General features: G+C 42.1%; 1 protein-coding gene across 2 annotated transcripts in view; it reads left to right on the forward strand.

The window, feature by feature from the left end:
- The window catches only part of LOC139459901 (uncharacterized), a 61,540-nt gene that overhangs the window by 35,289 nt on the left and 8,479 nt on the right, over positions 1-17,772 (forward strand). The window contains exon 1 of one of the 2 annotated variants that reach the window (XM_071241621.1): positions 8,214-8,275. The exons of the other annotated variant lie outside the window; for it this stretch is intronic. The gene's annotated coding sequence lies outside the window, so the exon portion shown is untranslated. Of the gene's footprint in view, positions 1-8,213; positions 8,276-17,772 lie in introns of those variants that run through there. 2 annotated transcript variants of the gene reach the window in all.

A 17,772-nucleotide genomic window follows, 5' to 3' on the forward strand; every position in this document is an offset into this window, starting at 1 on the left:
AACCGGGATTTGAACCCACAATCATAGGTTTCTGGCGTGCCCAAGGGACGCAACTCTGCACAGCGAATCGCGGGCCACCAGTGCCCCGCTCACATGGATTAAATGGCCATGTAACAATGTTTGAATAAGCCTTCTCTAGGAGACACTAGCTGTGGGGGTGACCATTGAAGATCCGGGGTAGAATAGGTCTTCAGTGACACCCATGCTTGCTGTAAAAGGTGACTTTACTTGTTGTAAGAGGCGACTAAGGGGATCGGGTGGTCACTCTTGCTGACTTGGCTGATGCATGTCTTCATATCCCAATTGCTTGGATTAATGCTCATGATGTCAATCACTGGATTGTCTGGTCAATTATTTACAGACCGGCATCATATACTGGAATATTGCTGAGTGCGGCGTTAAACAAGAAAAACAAAGCTAGCTGTAGGGGGCACTGGGGTAGTCTCGTGGTTAAAGTGTTTGCTTGATATGCTGAAGACTTATTCCCTAATGAAACACATGTTTAGGATATTTTATGATAATTGCAAAAAGTGGCATATAAATTGTTTCGATAAATACATCTGTTCGACCGAAGGGCGAGCAACAGATTTTGGTACAGTAGATTGCTGGTCACGTGACACCATCTCCAAGCAGTGTGCAACATAGCCCCCACAGTTAATTACTAGTGTTAATCAAACTGTAAACAAATGTTTGTGAATTGCTTGATTTTCTCACAATATAGGGAAACAAAAGATTATTGATTAACCAGTGAAATTGTTGTCTTGAAACAATCAAGTAGGTGCTACAAATCATTAAAGCTAATATTTACTCCCAGTAGAGAAAGGTGTCCCCACACCACTTGGGAACTCTTTAGTCAAAGTAACCAAACTCAGACTAATATTGTACTTAAGGCCACAAACAGAAATATCTGTTTCAGGTTTTCTTACCGATCCTTAATTTAGAGCCCACGACTGTAAAAGCCTTTCCTTGTTTGTCTCCTGTTGGACCTTAGCTCTCATCACCACCCTGGCAATGTCCATAGAGGGTGAGTGGATTGAAATTTAACATTGCATCGGCATTATTTCATCCATATAGTGACGAGAATGTCCACAAGTAATGCCACAAGATAAAGCACTCGGTTCAAAATTATAATAAAGAGGTATCTATTCTACAGTGGGACTACATCAAATTTCAAAACACACTAGGTTTATCTCCTAATTAACTAGTCATTATCTTCATTTGAAAGCAGGCTTTTTCAAGCACCTGGTGTTATCACTGATTTTCAGTGATCCATTCATATAATATTCACTGCAATTTTCACCTTTGCACCCACTGGAATCTGTTTCGGTGGATTATTGAGACAGGTTATTCTCTGGCGTTGAAGCTCTCTATTTCACTGACGTAATCAAGTTACTATTTATTCAAATGATAGACGTAAATGTAAAAGAAATCAACCTAAGTGTCCTATTTACTGATAGGCTGAAGTAGGAAGCACACATATTATTTATTAGGCCTCGGGCTTTTCCGAGACAGTACACAACGTGATGGCCGTATCCGGCCCTGTAATGACAGCCGAGTGACCAGAGCCTGTTGACCAGGAACCGCTTGACACTGGTGCACTGGCAACATGCAATGACGTACGGACAAAGATTGGATTCACCTGACGAGTAACTTAATTGTTGCAGATAAAAGGCCACAGTATCAGGTGGATGGACAAAGTCTACCTGGTCAATATTGGGTTTGAACTTCCAAAGAAAAACACACACACACACCCTTGTCAGTGAGGTTTGACCTTATTTGTCGAAGGACTACCAGTTCTAGCTTCCACTTAAACCCCTTGTCTCTTTTGTGAGGCATTTGTGTCGGTTCATCGGTGTTTTGTCAGCACGAGGTAGTCTCGGACATGTGGAAACAGTGACAGTCAAGAAGATGGTTCTCGTCTGGAGACATTATAAGTCCTATGTCTGATTGCATACAAGATAGAATACAAGGTCCATCAGTCCTTCGGTTTACTATAAATGATCTTTGTGAAATCTTTCAGAGCCATCTTTGCAATACAATCATAAAATCAATGAATACTTGTCCAGTGTGATGCGAGTTTGGGTCTCTAAAGTGCAGTTTGATTACCTCTATATGGATAAAACACGACATTGTGTTGTTTGACTGTCAAGGACGCCTAAGGATTTTCACTGTAAACTTTCCAAGCAGGCACATCATATATGCCAAAACGTGAGGAGGCCCATATGGGTTCAATGTGCTACTGACAAGGACAGGCTTGCAGGTAATAGGGGTGAAACTGTGCACGGTGCACCGTAAGTTTTCGTGCTATGATACATACATGATATGTTTTATTCCGTATCAATACAAGACAATACACTTTCTAAAATAAATTACTTAATACTTGTTTAATGACCCCCAGTGCTTTTGTCAGTCAAGTATTGCAAAATGTGTTGTAATTAGGGTTTCAAGTTCATTAATAAAAATAGCTCTACGAACACATGTCTTCAGCTTGCGTTTCCTTTGGAACCTGCTCTGAAATATTTAAAGTCAAGAAGATTTCACACAATTTGATGTAAATCTGTGCTTTGTGATGCTTATCATATTGCCACCTGTGTATTGTGATACGTATCGTATCGTGATGTTGCTGAATTATTTCTACCCTAGCATGCAATGCGAAGAAGGGCCCATACAGGCAGGCCAAGGTGTAGGGGACACGGAAGAGTGGATGGGTGGTAATTGGAAGATGGGATTGACAAGGGTGGGGGGGTGATTGTTAAGGGTGGATGGTAGCTGATAAGAGTAGATGGGTGGTAATGGGAAGGGGTGATTGATAAGGGCAGATGGTAATTTATAAGGGTGGGTGGGTGATTGATAAGGTTGAATGGTAATTGATAAGGGTGGATGGTAATTGATAAGGGTGGGTTGGTGATTGTTAAGGTTGGATAGTAATTGATAAGGGTGGATGGTTATTGATAAGAGTGGGTGGGTGATTGATAAGGGTGGATGGTAATTGATAAGGGTGGGTCGGTGATTGTTAAGGGTGGGTCAGTGATTGATAAGGGTGGATAGTAATTGATAAGGGTGGATGGTAATTGATAAGGGTGGGTGGGTGATTGTTAAGGGTGAATGGTAATTGATAAGGGTGGGTGGGTGATTGTTAAGGGTGGATAGTAATTGATAAGGGTGGGTGGGTGATTGTTAAGGGTGAATGATAATTGATAAGGGTGGGTGGGTGATTGATAAGGGTGGATAGTAATTGATAAGGGTGGGTGGGTGATTGTTAAGGGTGGATAGTAATTGATAAGGGTGGGTGGGTGATTGATAAGGGTGGATAGTAATTGATAAGGGTGGGTGGGTAATTGTTAAGGGTGAATGGTAATTGATAAGGGTGGGTGGGTGGGTGATTGTTAAGGGTGGATAGTGCTTGATAAGGGTGGGTGGGTGATTGTTAAGGGTAGGTGGGTGATTGTTAAGGGTGAAAGGTAATTGATAAGGGTGGTTGGGTGATTGTTAAGGTCGGGTGGGTGATTGTTAAGGGTGGATAGTGCTTGATAAGGGTGGGTGGGTGATTGTTAAGGGTGGGTGGGTGATTGTTAAGGGTGAATGGTAATTGATAAGGGTGGTTGGGTGATTGTTAAGGGTGGGTGGGTGATTGTTAAGGGTGGATAGTGCTTGATAAGGGTGGGTGGGTGATTGTTAAGGGTGGGTGGGTGATTGTTAAGGGTGAATGGTAATTGATAAGGGTGGTTGGGTGATTGTTAAGGGTGAATGGTAATTGATAAGGGTGGGTGGGTGATTGTTAAGGGTGAATGGTAATTGATAAGGGTGGTTGGGTGATTGTTTAGGGTGAATGGTAATTGATAAGGGTGGTTGGGTGATTGTTATGGGTGAATGGTAATTGATAAGGGTGGTTGGGTGATTGTTAAGGGTGAATGGTAATTGATAAGGGTGGTTGGGTGATTGTTAAGGGTGAATGGTAATTGATAAGGTTGGATGGGTGATTGTTAAGGGTGGATGGGGGTAATGGAGAAGGGGGATTGAGATATTGGGTCAGGAAGGAGTGGCTATAAATGTGTGGGAGATGTACAGTTAGCTAAAGGGAAGTGACAAATCAAAAACTTCCCTGAACTCAGGAATAAGAAAATCTGCCTGTGACTCTAACTGACATAGTTACAAAACTTAAACACATCAGTACTGATATAGAATTAATTTTTCAGCTCATCCTTCTCCTTTTGTCCCACCTATACTCACACAGTCTGTCATATGTCTTCCCTCCCAGTCTAGGCAGTCGTGCAAATGTATCCAAAACAGCCCATGCAAGTCTATAAAATTGGCAAGTCTAGATTACTGCAGTTTCAAAATGAACAAAGACAAAGTTTTATTTAGATAATTTAAGAACTGTTTTTTCTGTAAAATATGTTTATTTCAAAGACTTGATGTTTTTCTGTGCCCACATTTAACAGCCCATGATACTGACTGACAGATTGTTAAAAGCCTGTCGCCACCCCCATCAGTAATGTATTCTTTACACAGATGATAGGGTTCATAGTGCCGCCTCCCAGTATATAAAATCAACATTCCACCGATGGTAATAATGTTATTGTAGGTATTCACACTGCCCCCAAACAGGGACATAAGTTATTCCCTAGCTGGCATTACCTGTATGTGGTATATCAGGGTGAACAACATGCTCCTCCACTGAGTATTTCCTGTAAATGTCAACAATGTGTCCAACATTGTGAAACTGAAGTAGCTGCTTGACTACCCAAGCTGAAACTACAATAGCACTGTGTGTATATTGATAATAGTGCCCTGATTGACAAAGACTGCTCACTAACCATTATTGCTGATATTGACAGGGACTGACAACGATGTGTCACACTGTTAATATGACTAAGCAGTTTGGTAGGAAATGAACATTACTGGGTTGCTGGTATTCTATAAAGTATCAGTAATAACACTTCAGGGTAGTGGTGATAGTTTTTTTAGCCAAATATCATTCGATGTCCATGTTCCGAAGGGAAACCTGTGAAATATAGTTAAGGTATGTTTGTGCTTATGACGAAAAACGTTTTACAGTTAGACATGTTTTATCTCTTTCAGAAGAGAATCAACATGTTTTATGTCTTTTCATATGCAGTTATTTTCATGTTTAATGTATCATAAAATCTTGTTCTCTATGTGGGGGCGGCATGGGTAGACTAGTGGTTAAATCGTTACTTGTCATGCCCGGGTTAGATACCTGATGGGTACACTGTGTGAAGCCAGTTTCTGGTGTTCCTGTGCAGTAATATTGCTGGAATATTGCTAAAAGCAGAGTGAAACCCAACTCTCTCTGTATGTTATGGTATGATAAGACTATGTCATGCAAAGACATTTTTAATCTACCACTGTTTTAATTTTAGAATATATACTCATATTTATTTTTGGCTTAGCAACTAGAGGGATGACGTAAATCATCCTGGGGTACCACATCCACATGGTCCCTAGTGGGTAGCAGAAGTATCGTAAGTCCATGTGGTCCCTAGTAGGTAGCAGAGGTATCGTAAGTCCATGTGGTCCCTAGTAGGTAGCAGATGTACCTTAAGTACACATGGTCCCAAGTAGGTGGCAGATATAACGTAAGTCCACATGGTCCCTAGTAGGCAGCAGAAGTATCGTAAGTCCACGTAGTCCCTAGTAGGTAGCATATATAACGTAAGTCCATGTGGTCCCTACTAGGTAGCAGATGTACCGTAAGTCCACGTGGTCCCTAGTAGGTAGCAGAGGTATCATAAGTCCACGTGGTCCCTAGTAGGTAGGAGAGGTATCGTAAGTCCACGTGGTCCCTAGTAGGTAGCAGATCTTCCGTAAGTCCACATAGTCCCAAGTAGGAAGCAGATGTACCATATGTCCATTTGAAACTGTTACATGGCAGGTGGTGAAAATGGTAATATTCTCTGAATTCAGTTTCCTGTATACATGGTAGCATTTACATTGGTAATCTGGTGAGAATCTATGGTGTCCACGGGCAGAGCCCCAGGTGGATTCTAACCCATTACTACCTTGTGGCAGCTGTCTCGCTCTGGTGTCATCTGGTGTCATCTGTGATATAAAGCCCCACCACTCAGATTATTAGCTCATGTGTTGTGACAGATAAATGATTGATGTGGACGAGAAATTATTAACTGTTCCACATAGTTGCCTTCAGAGATTAATAAGTGGTTAGTTACACAGGAAATACCTGAAATTGGGTTTGTGACATACTTTTAGAATCAATACATTTTCAGCCTTGAGAGTTTAAGCAATCTTCATGTTTATATCATTGAATATCATTTTTCACATAACTGGAAATTAATTGTAGTGAGTGAAGGTGTTTGGCTGCATTGGAGCCAATCACAGCTGTGTATAATTCAGTAGAGCAATAAGCATTTTTTATTCCCAGAAAGCTGTTGTACAATGTTATTGTTATTGTATAAATGATCACATGGATGATTTCTGTGTTTGATATTACGATTCCAATATTTCGTTCTGATAAACCTGATTCCAGAGTACTCAGTTTGTTTTGTCTGACATGAGTTATTTGCATGCACAGTAACATCGATTATGTGTGCTCGGAAGAGGATTTATTGTTGGCAACTTTTCACTGTTCCAGATTTGTTTTCCAACTTATTGGCTGTACCAGATATGACATATTGTTTGTGATTGGTTTCCTGTAGTTAGGATGCAGAGGACAATGTGTTGATATTTGAAGAAATGTCATTAGCCAGCGGTTGATATCTTTTTTGTTTTGTTTGTTGTTTAATACTGCACTCAGCAGTAGTCCAGCTATATGACGGGCGGTCTGTAAATAATCAAGTCTGGACCAGACACTCCAGAGATTGACGTCATGCACATCGATCCATGCTATTGGGATATGATGACATGCATCAACCAAGTCAGCGAAGCTGACCACCCGATCCCATTAGTTGACAAGCATAGTCGCCTTTTACGGCAAGCAGATCACAAACCTGGACCACCTGATAAATCTTTTGTGTGATTTGACCATTTAGTCCTCTTATCACCCTTTTCTAACCCTTTTGTTCCTGGAGTATATGTACATCATATAAGCAGTGTTTGAAAATATGCATGAAGGGGTGGGTCTCTGTCATAATGGTTTAGGTGTGCCTGGATTCAAACACTACAGCAACAATGCCAACAGGATCCCGCCTCCGTGCTCTTGTGGTAGAGTGTCGCCCGGAGTGTGGAAGGTCCGGGGTTCGATTCCCGGCTGCGACATACAAAAAGACGTTAAAAGATGGTACTTGTTGTTACTCTGCCTGGCGATCGGCATTAAGGGGCTAAAACAAGGACTGGTCAGCTCAGAGTCAGTATTCTGTGTCTGAGTGGTTATTCATAGTCAACTGCGGTGTGGTATCTCAGTGGGCTAGCAAAATCGGCATTAGTCCAGACTAGTACAAGCAGCCACACACATGCATGCATGCACATGGCTGTAGAAGTGCAATAATCTGGGACCGAGATTAACCCCCCCCCCCCCCCCCCCCCCCCCCCCGTATCACCTCACCCCTTACACTAATGATTCATGACATATCACTTGGTGTTCCAGACTGAGCCTCTGATTGGTTTGAATATTTAGGGGTCAGGTGACCCATTACCATGGAAACTGATGAACCAGGTTTCAGAAATATACTGTGAGGGGCTACAGACCCACCCATATTGCTGTCATTGTCCTTGGTGCATGGCTATCTGAAGCACGCAGCTGAACAGCTGTGTGAAGAGAGATGTGATAATGTTGTAATATCTAATGACAGGAGTAGAAGGTAGTGGTTTCTTTTTCCTCCTTGTGTAATTGAAAGGTTGTGTCAGTTTTACGTCCTGTACTTGTGTAGTTTAGCTGTTATATCACATCCATCATTCTATTGCTCCCCAAATAGGAAATATAACAGCATTGTTACACAGGATGAATCTCACATTATATCTCATTGTTTTAGCTTACCATTTCCTGGTGTATAACAAATATAGCCCACATCCATTCAGCCCCTTGTGACAAACAAGTTATATGAAATAAAAAATATCATTGGATGATATGTCCCGCTTCCCGGCATACTCACCATACCGCTATAAGACTATTGAAACACGTTATAAATAACAGTGGCTTGTCAGCAGGCAGGCTCCACACTTGAAGAACTACCCGGCTGATCACATATAGAATTTGTGGGTGTCCTAGACTAATTCCGTCTACATGGGAGCAACCTGCGTTTGTTTTACCACTACTGAGGCGGAAATGTGACTGACCATGTGTTGATATAAGCATGAGGTAAGATGGCTGTAGGGACTGACTAGATGGGAGCATACTGATCCTTGGCCAGCTGTGTCAGCAGGGGTCCACTGGCTTTACCAGCTAGGGAATTAGGGGACAAAGGCTGCCAGTTATGTAGGGTTACTCTATGTAAGCAACATTGCAGAGTACAGGGTGGCGTAGTAGGTACGAGGGACTCACGTTGAGTTAATATCGGCAGTTTCTGGTGAGTAAAAGAACAGCTCTTAATGTCAGTGTTGAAAATTCAGGAAATATTTTGCAAATGGTAAAAAAGACGTTTATGAAAAACAGCCTCCCAATTGTTTAAACGAAAAATGCAGAAGTGCATCCACAACTACATATTGCATATTTGGTTGGTATTGATATAAATTTGTAATCCATATATTGAAATCATATGTTTATGTGACTGGTTTAAAGTTATTTATGTGTTACTATGAAACAGATGTATTTGTAATGGAAAGTAAGCTATGGTGTGTGACATCGATATTTGTAATGTGTGGGTCATATTTACTGTGTGGGATATATTGACTGTATTTTCTCTGTGTGGGATATAATTGTGAATAATGGAGGGGAATAACATCCACTGATATTTAAAGGAAAAATGTATGAATAATTTCATGCCATCTTAAAGCAATGATCATTATCTTTTCAATCTGATCAAAGCATAAACTGGTATTGTTCCAATTAATCAATGATTGATTGGTTTCCGTTTCCAACTGTGGAATTGATGATGAAATCTGTGATTGTGCAATTTTCTCCTGAATTATGTTTGTTCAGTTTAACATTTTTGTTGTCAGAGTATGGCAAAATGTTGTTAAGATTTCCTATTTCTATTTTTGTTATTTACATTTTTCATCATTAATTTTGCTTTTTCAATAAAATGATTAACTTTAACAGTTTAGCCAATGAACAGTAAATTCACATTGTCATTATAACTTATTGAACCAGTTCAAATTACTTTAATAAAAGCTGTTAGACATTCAGTACTGCTTCGTGCAACATTTTCTTCTCTGCAAGGATGACCTAAACAATGTTATTTTGTAGGGATGGATATTGAATGTTTAAAGTGTATCCCAATATTTTACAATGCACAAGGTCGTATTGCGATACGTATCACAGTGTATTATATAATCCAAATTTTGAATATTTCGATGTAGACTCTTATACCAGAAGTTGTTATCTATAAAGTTGTACGTTTCCTTGCTTACTCACCAACTTCTAAAATGCCAGGGTGGTTGGGTAGCCTAGTGGTTAAAGCGTTCGCTCGTCACGCCGAAAACCCAGGTTCGAATCCCGACATGGGTACAATGTGTGAAGCCCATTTCTGGTGTCCCCCGCCGTGATATTGCTGAAATATTGCTAAAAGCGGCGTAAAACCATACTCACTCACTCACTCTAAAATGCCAATCAAACTGTTATAGACTATGTCTTTGAAAACCCTTGTACAACATTGTAAACATATTGATTGAAGACTTGTTTAGGTTCTGGTAAATGTAGGACCTCCCTGTTTCTTTACCTTGTCTAGCGGCGAGTCTGAGATTTTTCAAATTTAAACAAGATAAAAAGAACAAATAAAAACAAACTCGAACAGTCAGTTTGTTCATTCCTGCTTCACAGCAATGTACAAGCTTCAAAGTTTAAGTAGTAAAGCCAGTAGAGCGTGAATAGTGATCACTGTACAGTGTTACAGGCAGGGAATAGGCTATAGAGTATGATCGCTTCAGGCAGCATTGACAATTCGTCTCAGGAGGTGAGGGGGCACGGGTGGCCCAGTAAACTAAGGCGCCGCGATTTGCTGTGCAGAGTTGCGTCCCTTGGGCACGCCAGAAACCTTTGATCGTGGGTTCGAATCCCTGTTCGCCCCGATTATGTTTCTAGGTTTGTCAGCGCCATACCCGTGCTCGTGGGTTTCACCGAAGTGGTAAACGTCTGCGACCTGCATCACTTCGGGCTTTCCTCCCACATTAAGCTGACATGCCGCGATACAACTGTAATACTGTTAAAAGCGGCGTTAAACCCAACTCACTCACTCACTCACTCATTCAGGAGGTGAGGTGCACCATGTGGTTACCACAGCCAGGTGAGGTACAGGTAACGAGGCAGGTGAGAAGAGTAGATATGATGGTCTTCACCATGTTGTACATAGCACACCTGGTACACACTATTTCAATATTGACAACATTTCACTCTCATCCCGATCAATCCTGGTCGATAAATTAAAAAAACTAGAAAAAAATACATTTTAATTTATTTCAATTTTATTTGATTTGTTGGTTTTCTGTGTGACTCTGCACTCAACAATATTCCAGCTATGTGACAGCTGTCTGTTATTAATCAAGTCTAGACCAGACAATCCAGTGATTGACTTCATGAGCATCAATTTTTGGAATTAGGATACAATGACATGCATCAGTTTAGTCAGCTAACCTGACCATCTGATTCTGTGAGTTGCCTCTTACAACAAGCATGGATTGCTGAAAACCAATTCTAGCCCGGACTGGAGGCTGCTATTGATCAACAAAAGTACTTTTGCCGGTGACCCGTGAAGATCCGGGTTAGAATAGGTCTTCCTCAACCCATGCTTGCCGCAAAAGGCGACTATGCTGGTCGTAAGAGGCGACTAACGGGATCAGGTGGTCAGCCTCGCTGACTTGGTTGATGCATGTCATTGATCCCAAGTGCGTGGATCGATGCTCATGATATCAATCACTGGATTGTCTGGTCCAGACTCGATTATTTACAGACTGCTGTCATATTTACAGACTGCTAAAAACAACAATCCAACCAACCAACTTTTGCCGGTACTTACAGGATCGAGTTTGCAGATGAATACTAACACATGTGCTATTGTACTCGGTGTATAAAATGAATAACATGCCGTTTGGTTTTGGCAGCTGAAATGAAACAATTTTTCACAAGTGATATCAATGACTGTGTGATGAAGCCAGCCCCTTCTGGCCTTTCACTCACCTCGACTGTAGGCACTAGCCAAACAGAAATGTTAACGATGTCAGTCTCCTCTTCAACCTTCACAAATACCTGGCATCGTCCATGACATGCTTACAGAGACATACATCATCATGATCATCATCAGGGAGGCCCGTGGCCCTACATCATCACTGGAATATCGATCTGCCTTTAACCAGACCCAGTCTAGGTGATACGCACCTTGCCTAGCTAACTATAAGAAATAATTCCACCAACATATTTTGTAATAAAAGATTTCATTTAATCTGATCAAATCTGGGTGATAAAAAGTCTATATAGCCATTAGCACATTTTTTTAAAGAAAAAATGATCGTGTAATAAAAGATTTTGTTTCATCTGAACCAAGCTAGGTGATAAACATAGTCGAGATAGCTATAAAAAATATGTGTTTACAAATTTATTGTGTAATACAAGATTTTATAGGCTAACATGTTGACACTCAGAAATAGCCCTCGGGCAGTCATAAGAGAGGGAATAGCGTGGTGATGTAATGGTGCTGGACCTCTGAACAAGGAACTTGCTGTTCGGTGATGCCCCACACACTGAGCAGGACCTGACAATCCAGTGATTGACATCATGAGCATCCATCTTAAGCTTTTGGGATATGATGATCTCCTATGATGTCAATCACTGGATTGTCTGGTCCAGACTCGATTATTTACAGACCGCCTTCATCTAGCTTGAATACTGCTCAGTGTGGCGTTAAACAAAAATTGGGATATGATGATACGTTTCAACCAAGTCATCGAGCCAGCCCAACCGATCCTGTTAGTCACCTCTTACAACAAGTATGGGTTGCTGAAGACCATTTCTTAGCGGGATCTTCATGGGGACATTGGTGTATTGTATTTGTCACTGGCTTGAACATGTTGTACAGCATCCCGTTGTGGGCTCTATGAGGACAGCCAGGAGTCTATTCTGTTGTGAAACACACAAGCAGGGTCTGGTCCGGAGAAACACGGCCTAATCAGGGCGAACATGGAATCCTGTGACATTGATGCAGTGCAGATCATCACGATTTTGACTTTCTTTAAATCAATTGCCTCCCCTGAGTCCTGGTGCAAGGGTTGTTACAAAGGCTTACGGTTGTCCTTCAGCCATCCTCTGGTTAGTTAGTGGTACCAGCTCTTCCCTGGGTTTAGTTTTGTGGTTTGTTGTGAGAGTTAAAAAGGGATTGGGTGGATAGAATGGTGACCTACATGGCGTTTGTATCAGCTCATAATCTGATAATGACCCGTGAAGATCCGGGGAGAGAATAGGTCTTCAGCAAGCCATGCTTGCCGTAAAAGGCCACTATGCTTGTCGTTAGAGCTAACTAACGGGATCGGGTGGTCAGGCTCACTGACGTGGTTGATGCATGTCATCACATCCAAATGCGCTCCCGTTACCTTAGGCTAGCAAGCTTTAACTATCTAAAAAGCTATAACTGAAACTACTGATATTTTATATATATGTTTTACCCGATGATAAGTATTACTTGCTAAACTATATAATTATATGAAATGATGTATAGATATTACACCATGATAACTCATGAAAGCACTTGATGTGGAATTAATTATTATAGGTTAACGTAGTATAAATGTTATATCATGATAGAAGCCTGAGTGGAGTGTGGGAACGAGGCCTAGCAAGCCTTACAAGCCTGACTGGCACAGGGGAAGATGAGTCAAATCTTCGGAGCGTTCCATTCAAGATAAAGAGATTAAATGTGAAAAAAGTGTTCGAGAACAGTCATCTGACATTATACAGCCTGTATTTGTATTTTTTTACATGCATTTTGAAATGCATTATATGCATACAACTTTGTGTCAGCTATACATGCATAATCTTGATTGACATTTTAAGAAGGCACGCCCCAGTAAATTTAAGACTTGGGTCTAGGTAATAAAATCTCGTATCTTGATATCATGCCTCTGCCTGTGTAATAAATGTCCCAGCCTGGGTTTTATAGCCTATTTTACCCAGGCCTGTCTTGACTTTATGTTGTAAGTATCTTTGTGTTCTACCTTAACAAATTATGTTGTCATCAGTAATCATTGAATATTATTTCATGTTAATGTACAGTTGATGAATAGTTACGGTTGCTGTTTAATATATACTTAATGGCCAGGAACCTTCTGTGTCAGTCACAGCTGGTAATAAATCTTTGTGTAAAATTTGTAGGAAGCAGAGTAACATGCTGTATCAGCCTGATGTTTGCTTGTGGTTTTATGGTGAACTTTTAGTTTTAACTTTCAATGTGTGTGTGTGCGTGTTTAATTTTCTCCAACCCAGGGGTTGGGGCATTGAGGAATATTCCATTTGACAATCAGATCAGACAATGAACTGCAAGAATACAATTCCTTGACTCAGAAAACTGTAATCATGTGGAGATTTCACAAGTGATTGTAGATTTAAGATTTTCATGTAATGCCAAACTATTTTCTCTACAATCAATTATGAACTCAAGGATATGAATTATTGCATCAGTACAGGGCAGCTAATTAATCACCGATTATGATTGACAATTAAAACATCTGGGTACAGCCACATTTAGCAATATTCAAGATATATGACAGCGGGCTGTTTCACAGCTACTTGACCCGTGAAGATTCCGGGGTAGAATAGGTCTTCAGCAACCCATGCTTGCCGTAAAAGGTGACTATGCTTGTCGTAAAAGGTGACTAATGGGATCGGGTGGTCAGGCTCTCTGACTTTGTTGATGCATGTCATCAATCCCAATTGCGCGGATCGATGCTCATGATGTCAATGACTGGATTGTCTGGTCCAGACTCGATTATTTACAGACCGCTGTCATATAGCTGGAATATTGCTGAATGCGGCGTTAAGCAACAAACCAACCAACCAAATCACAGCTACTTTTTGTTCCTTCATCAGGTGAAGGTTTTGGTGAAGGAGCAGGAAATAGCTGTGAAACGTCGTACAAAGAATATAAGAAGTTGCTATCCATAAAAAAATGTCATGTATTCATGTACAATTGATGCAAGTATAGGTCATTATGCAAAAATATGGAGAAATGATAGATCAAACATAACCTGGTTTAAGGCAGAGAAATCACTGAAATCTGTTGATTCCGAGAGTAGAATCATCTCGAACCTTTGTGGCTGATTGATTCCATTGCTAGAATCAACAGATTTTCATGATAACTCCATTGCATTATCTCTTTGTGTATTTAAGGTCCTTCTTGACAGCCATACAATGGGACAGGGAAATCTTACAGTGCATTTCTACTGATGTTGACAATTCCTGTCTTGATGCTGTGATCGAGTGTCCTGTGATGCCAGTAATATATCAATATGGGACATATGGAAAAGTTTGTTCAGGCTATGAGGATAAACATAGACATTGCAATTGTGTATGTCGTCTTCCTTTGGAAGGTGTGACTTTCTTTGCAGCTGGGTTGATCAAACACACTAGATGACAGTCTGATGCAAATATCAATATCAATTTTCCTATCTAATATTGACACCAGTCATGGACTCACAGATCTGCTTTAATGAGACAATACACCTGCTGGAGATGTTTATGTTCATGGGTTGTCATAACAAAATCAACAAAATCATATTCGTGCCGGCTTGTGACAGTTTGGTGCAAATTGTTTTATATTACGAAAGCTGACAGAAAAGGTGTGCAGGAAACTTGAATCTAACCTGGCCCAAAACTTGAGTCTTCTTGCCTGAGCTTGGCTCTTGGCATCATGTTTTTGTGTGTTCTTATATGGGCTGTGATTAGGTTAAGTTATTGGGTTGAACTAAAGTTTATTAGACATGTGTGCTGATTTATGAGGTGTCCTTATCTACAACTAAGGAGGGTGAGTTCACAGGTGTGGTAGGTTAAGTGGGGAGAAACCTAAGGCTATGGCGGGTCAGAATAGGTCCCCAGCACCCCATGTGTATTACAGGTCAGAATACGTCCCCAGCACCCCTTGTGTATTACAGGTCAGAATAGGTCCCCGGTACCCCATGTGTATTACAGGTCAGAATAGGTCCCCAGTACCCCTTGTGTATTACAGGTCAGAATAGGTCCCCAGTACCCCTTGTGTATTACAGGTCAGAATAGGTCCCCAGTATCCCATGTGTATTACAGGTCAGAATAGGTCCCCGGTACCCCATGTGTATTACAGGTCAGAATAGGTCCCCAGTACCCCATGTGTATTACAGGTCAGAATAGGTCCCCAGTACCCCTTGTGTATTACAGGTCAGAATAGGTCTCCAGTACCCCATGTGTATTACAGGTCAGAATAGGTCTCCAGTACCCCATGTGTATTACAGGTCAGAATAGGTCCCCAGTACCCAATGTGTATTACAGGTCAGAATAGGTCCCCAGTACCCCATGTGTATTACAGGTCAGAATAGGTCCCCAGTACCCCATGTGTATTACAGGTCAGAATATGTCCCCAGCACCCTATGTGAATTACAGGTCAGAATAGGTCCCCAGCACCCCATGTGTATTACAGGTCAGAATAGGTCCCCAGTACCCCATGTGTATTACAGGTCAGAATAGGTCCCCAGCACCCTTTGTGTATTACAGGTCAGAATAGGTCCCCAGTACCCCATGTGTATTACAGGTCAGAATAGGTCCCCAGCACCCTATGTGTATTACAGGTCAGAATAGGTCCCCAGCACCCAATGTGTATTACAGGTCAGAATAGGTCCCCAGTACCCCATGTGTATTACAGGTCAGAATAGGTCCCCAGCACCCCTTGTGTATAACAGGTCAGAATAGGTCCCCTGTACCCCATGTGTATTACAGGTCAGAATAGGTCCCCAGTACCCCATGTTTTGTTACAGGTCAGAATAGGTCCCCAGCACCCCGTGTGTATTACAGGTCAGAATAGGGCCCCAGTACCCAATGGATATTACAGGTCAGAATAGGTCCCCAGTACCCCATGTGTATTACAGGTCAGAATAGGTCCCCAGTACCCCTTGTGTATTACAGGTCAGAATAGGTCCCCAGTACCCCATGTGTATTACAGGTCAGAATAGGTCCCCAGCACCCCTTGTGTATTACAGATCAGAATAGGTCCCCAGCACCCCATGTGTATTACAGGTCAGAATAGGGCCCCAGTACCCCATGTGTATTACAGGTCAGAATACGTCCCCAGTACCCCATGGGTATTACAGGTCAGAATAGGTCCCCAGTACCCCATGTGTATTACAGGTCAGAATAGGGCCCCAGCACCCCATGGGTATTACAGGTCAGAATAGGTCCCCAGTACCCCATGTGTATTACAGGTCAGAATAGGTCCCCAGTACCCCATGTGTATTACAGGTCAGAATAGGTCCCCAGTACCCCATGTGTATTACAGGTCAGAATAGGTCCCCAGCACCCCATGGGTATTACAGGTCAGAATAGGGCCCCAGTATCCCATGTGTATTACAGGCCAGAATAGGGCCCCAGTATCCCATGTGTATTACAGGTCAGAATAGGGCCCCAGTATCCCATGTGTATTACAGGCCAGAATAGGTCCCAAGTACCGCAGGGGCATTACAGGTCAGAATAGCTCCCCAGTACCCCATGTGTATTACAGGTCAGAATAGGTCCCCAGTACCCCATGTGTATTACAGGTCAGAATAGGTCCCAAGTACCCCATGTGTATTACAGGTCAGACTACGTCCCCAGCACCCTATGTGTATTACAGGTCAGAATAGGTCCCAAGTACCGCAGGGGTATTACAGGTCAGAATACGTCCCCAGCACCCCATGTGTATTACAGGTCAGAATAGGTCCCAAGTACCCCATGTGTATTACAGGTCAGACTACGTCCCCAGCACCCTATGTGTATTACAGGTCAGAATAGGTCCCCAGTACCCCATGTGTATTACAGGTCAGAATAGGTCCCCAGTACCCCATGGGTATTACAGGTCAGAATAGGTCCCCAGTACCCCATGTGTATTACAGGTCAGAATAGGTCCCCAGCACCCTTTGTGTATTACAGGTCAGAATAGGTCCCCAGTACCCCATGTGTATTACAGGTCAGAATAGGTCCCCAGCACCCTATGTGTATTACAGGTCAGAATAGGTCCCCAGCACCCAATGTGTATTACAGGTCAGAATAGGTCCCCAGTACCCCATGTGTACTACAGGTCAGAATAGGTCCCCAGTACCCCATGTGTATTACAGGTCAGAATAGGTCCCCAGTACCCCATGTGTATTACAGGTCAGAATAGGTCCACAGTACCCCATGTGTACTACAGGTCAGAATAGGTACCCAGTACCCCATGTGTATTACAGGTCAGAATAGGTCCCCAGTACCCCATGTGTATTACAGGTCAGAATAGGTCCCCAGTACCCCTTGTGTATTACAGGTCAGAATAGGTCCCCAGTACCCCATGTGTATTACAGGTCAGAATAGGGCCCCAGCACCCCATGTGTATTACAGGTCAGAATACGTCCCCAGTACCCCATGTGTATTACAGGTCAGAATAGGTCCCCAGCACCCCATGTGTATTACAGGTCAGAATAGATCCCCAGCACCCCATGTGTATTACAGGTCAGAATAGG

The sequence above is a fragment of the Haliotis cracherodii genome, unplaced genomic scaffold, assembly GCF_022045235.1.
Source record: "Haliotis cracherodii isolate W230 unplaced genomic scaffold, xgHalCrac1.p SCAF_13, whole genome shotgun sequence".
In the NCBI taxonomy this organism is placed as follows: Eukaryota; Metazoa; Mollusca; class Gastropoda; order Lepetellida; family Haliotidae; genus Haliotis; species Haliotis cracherodii.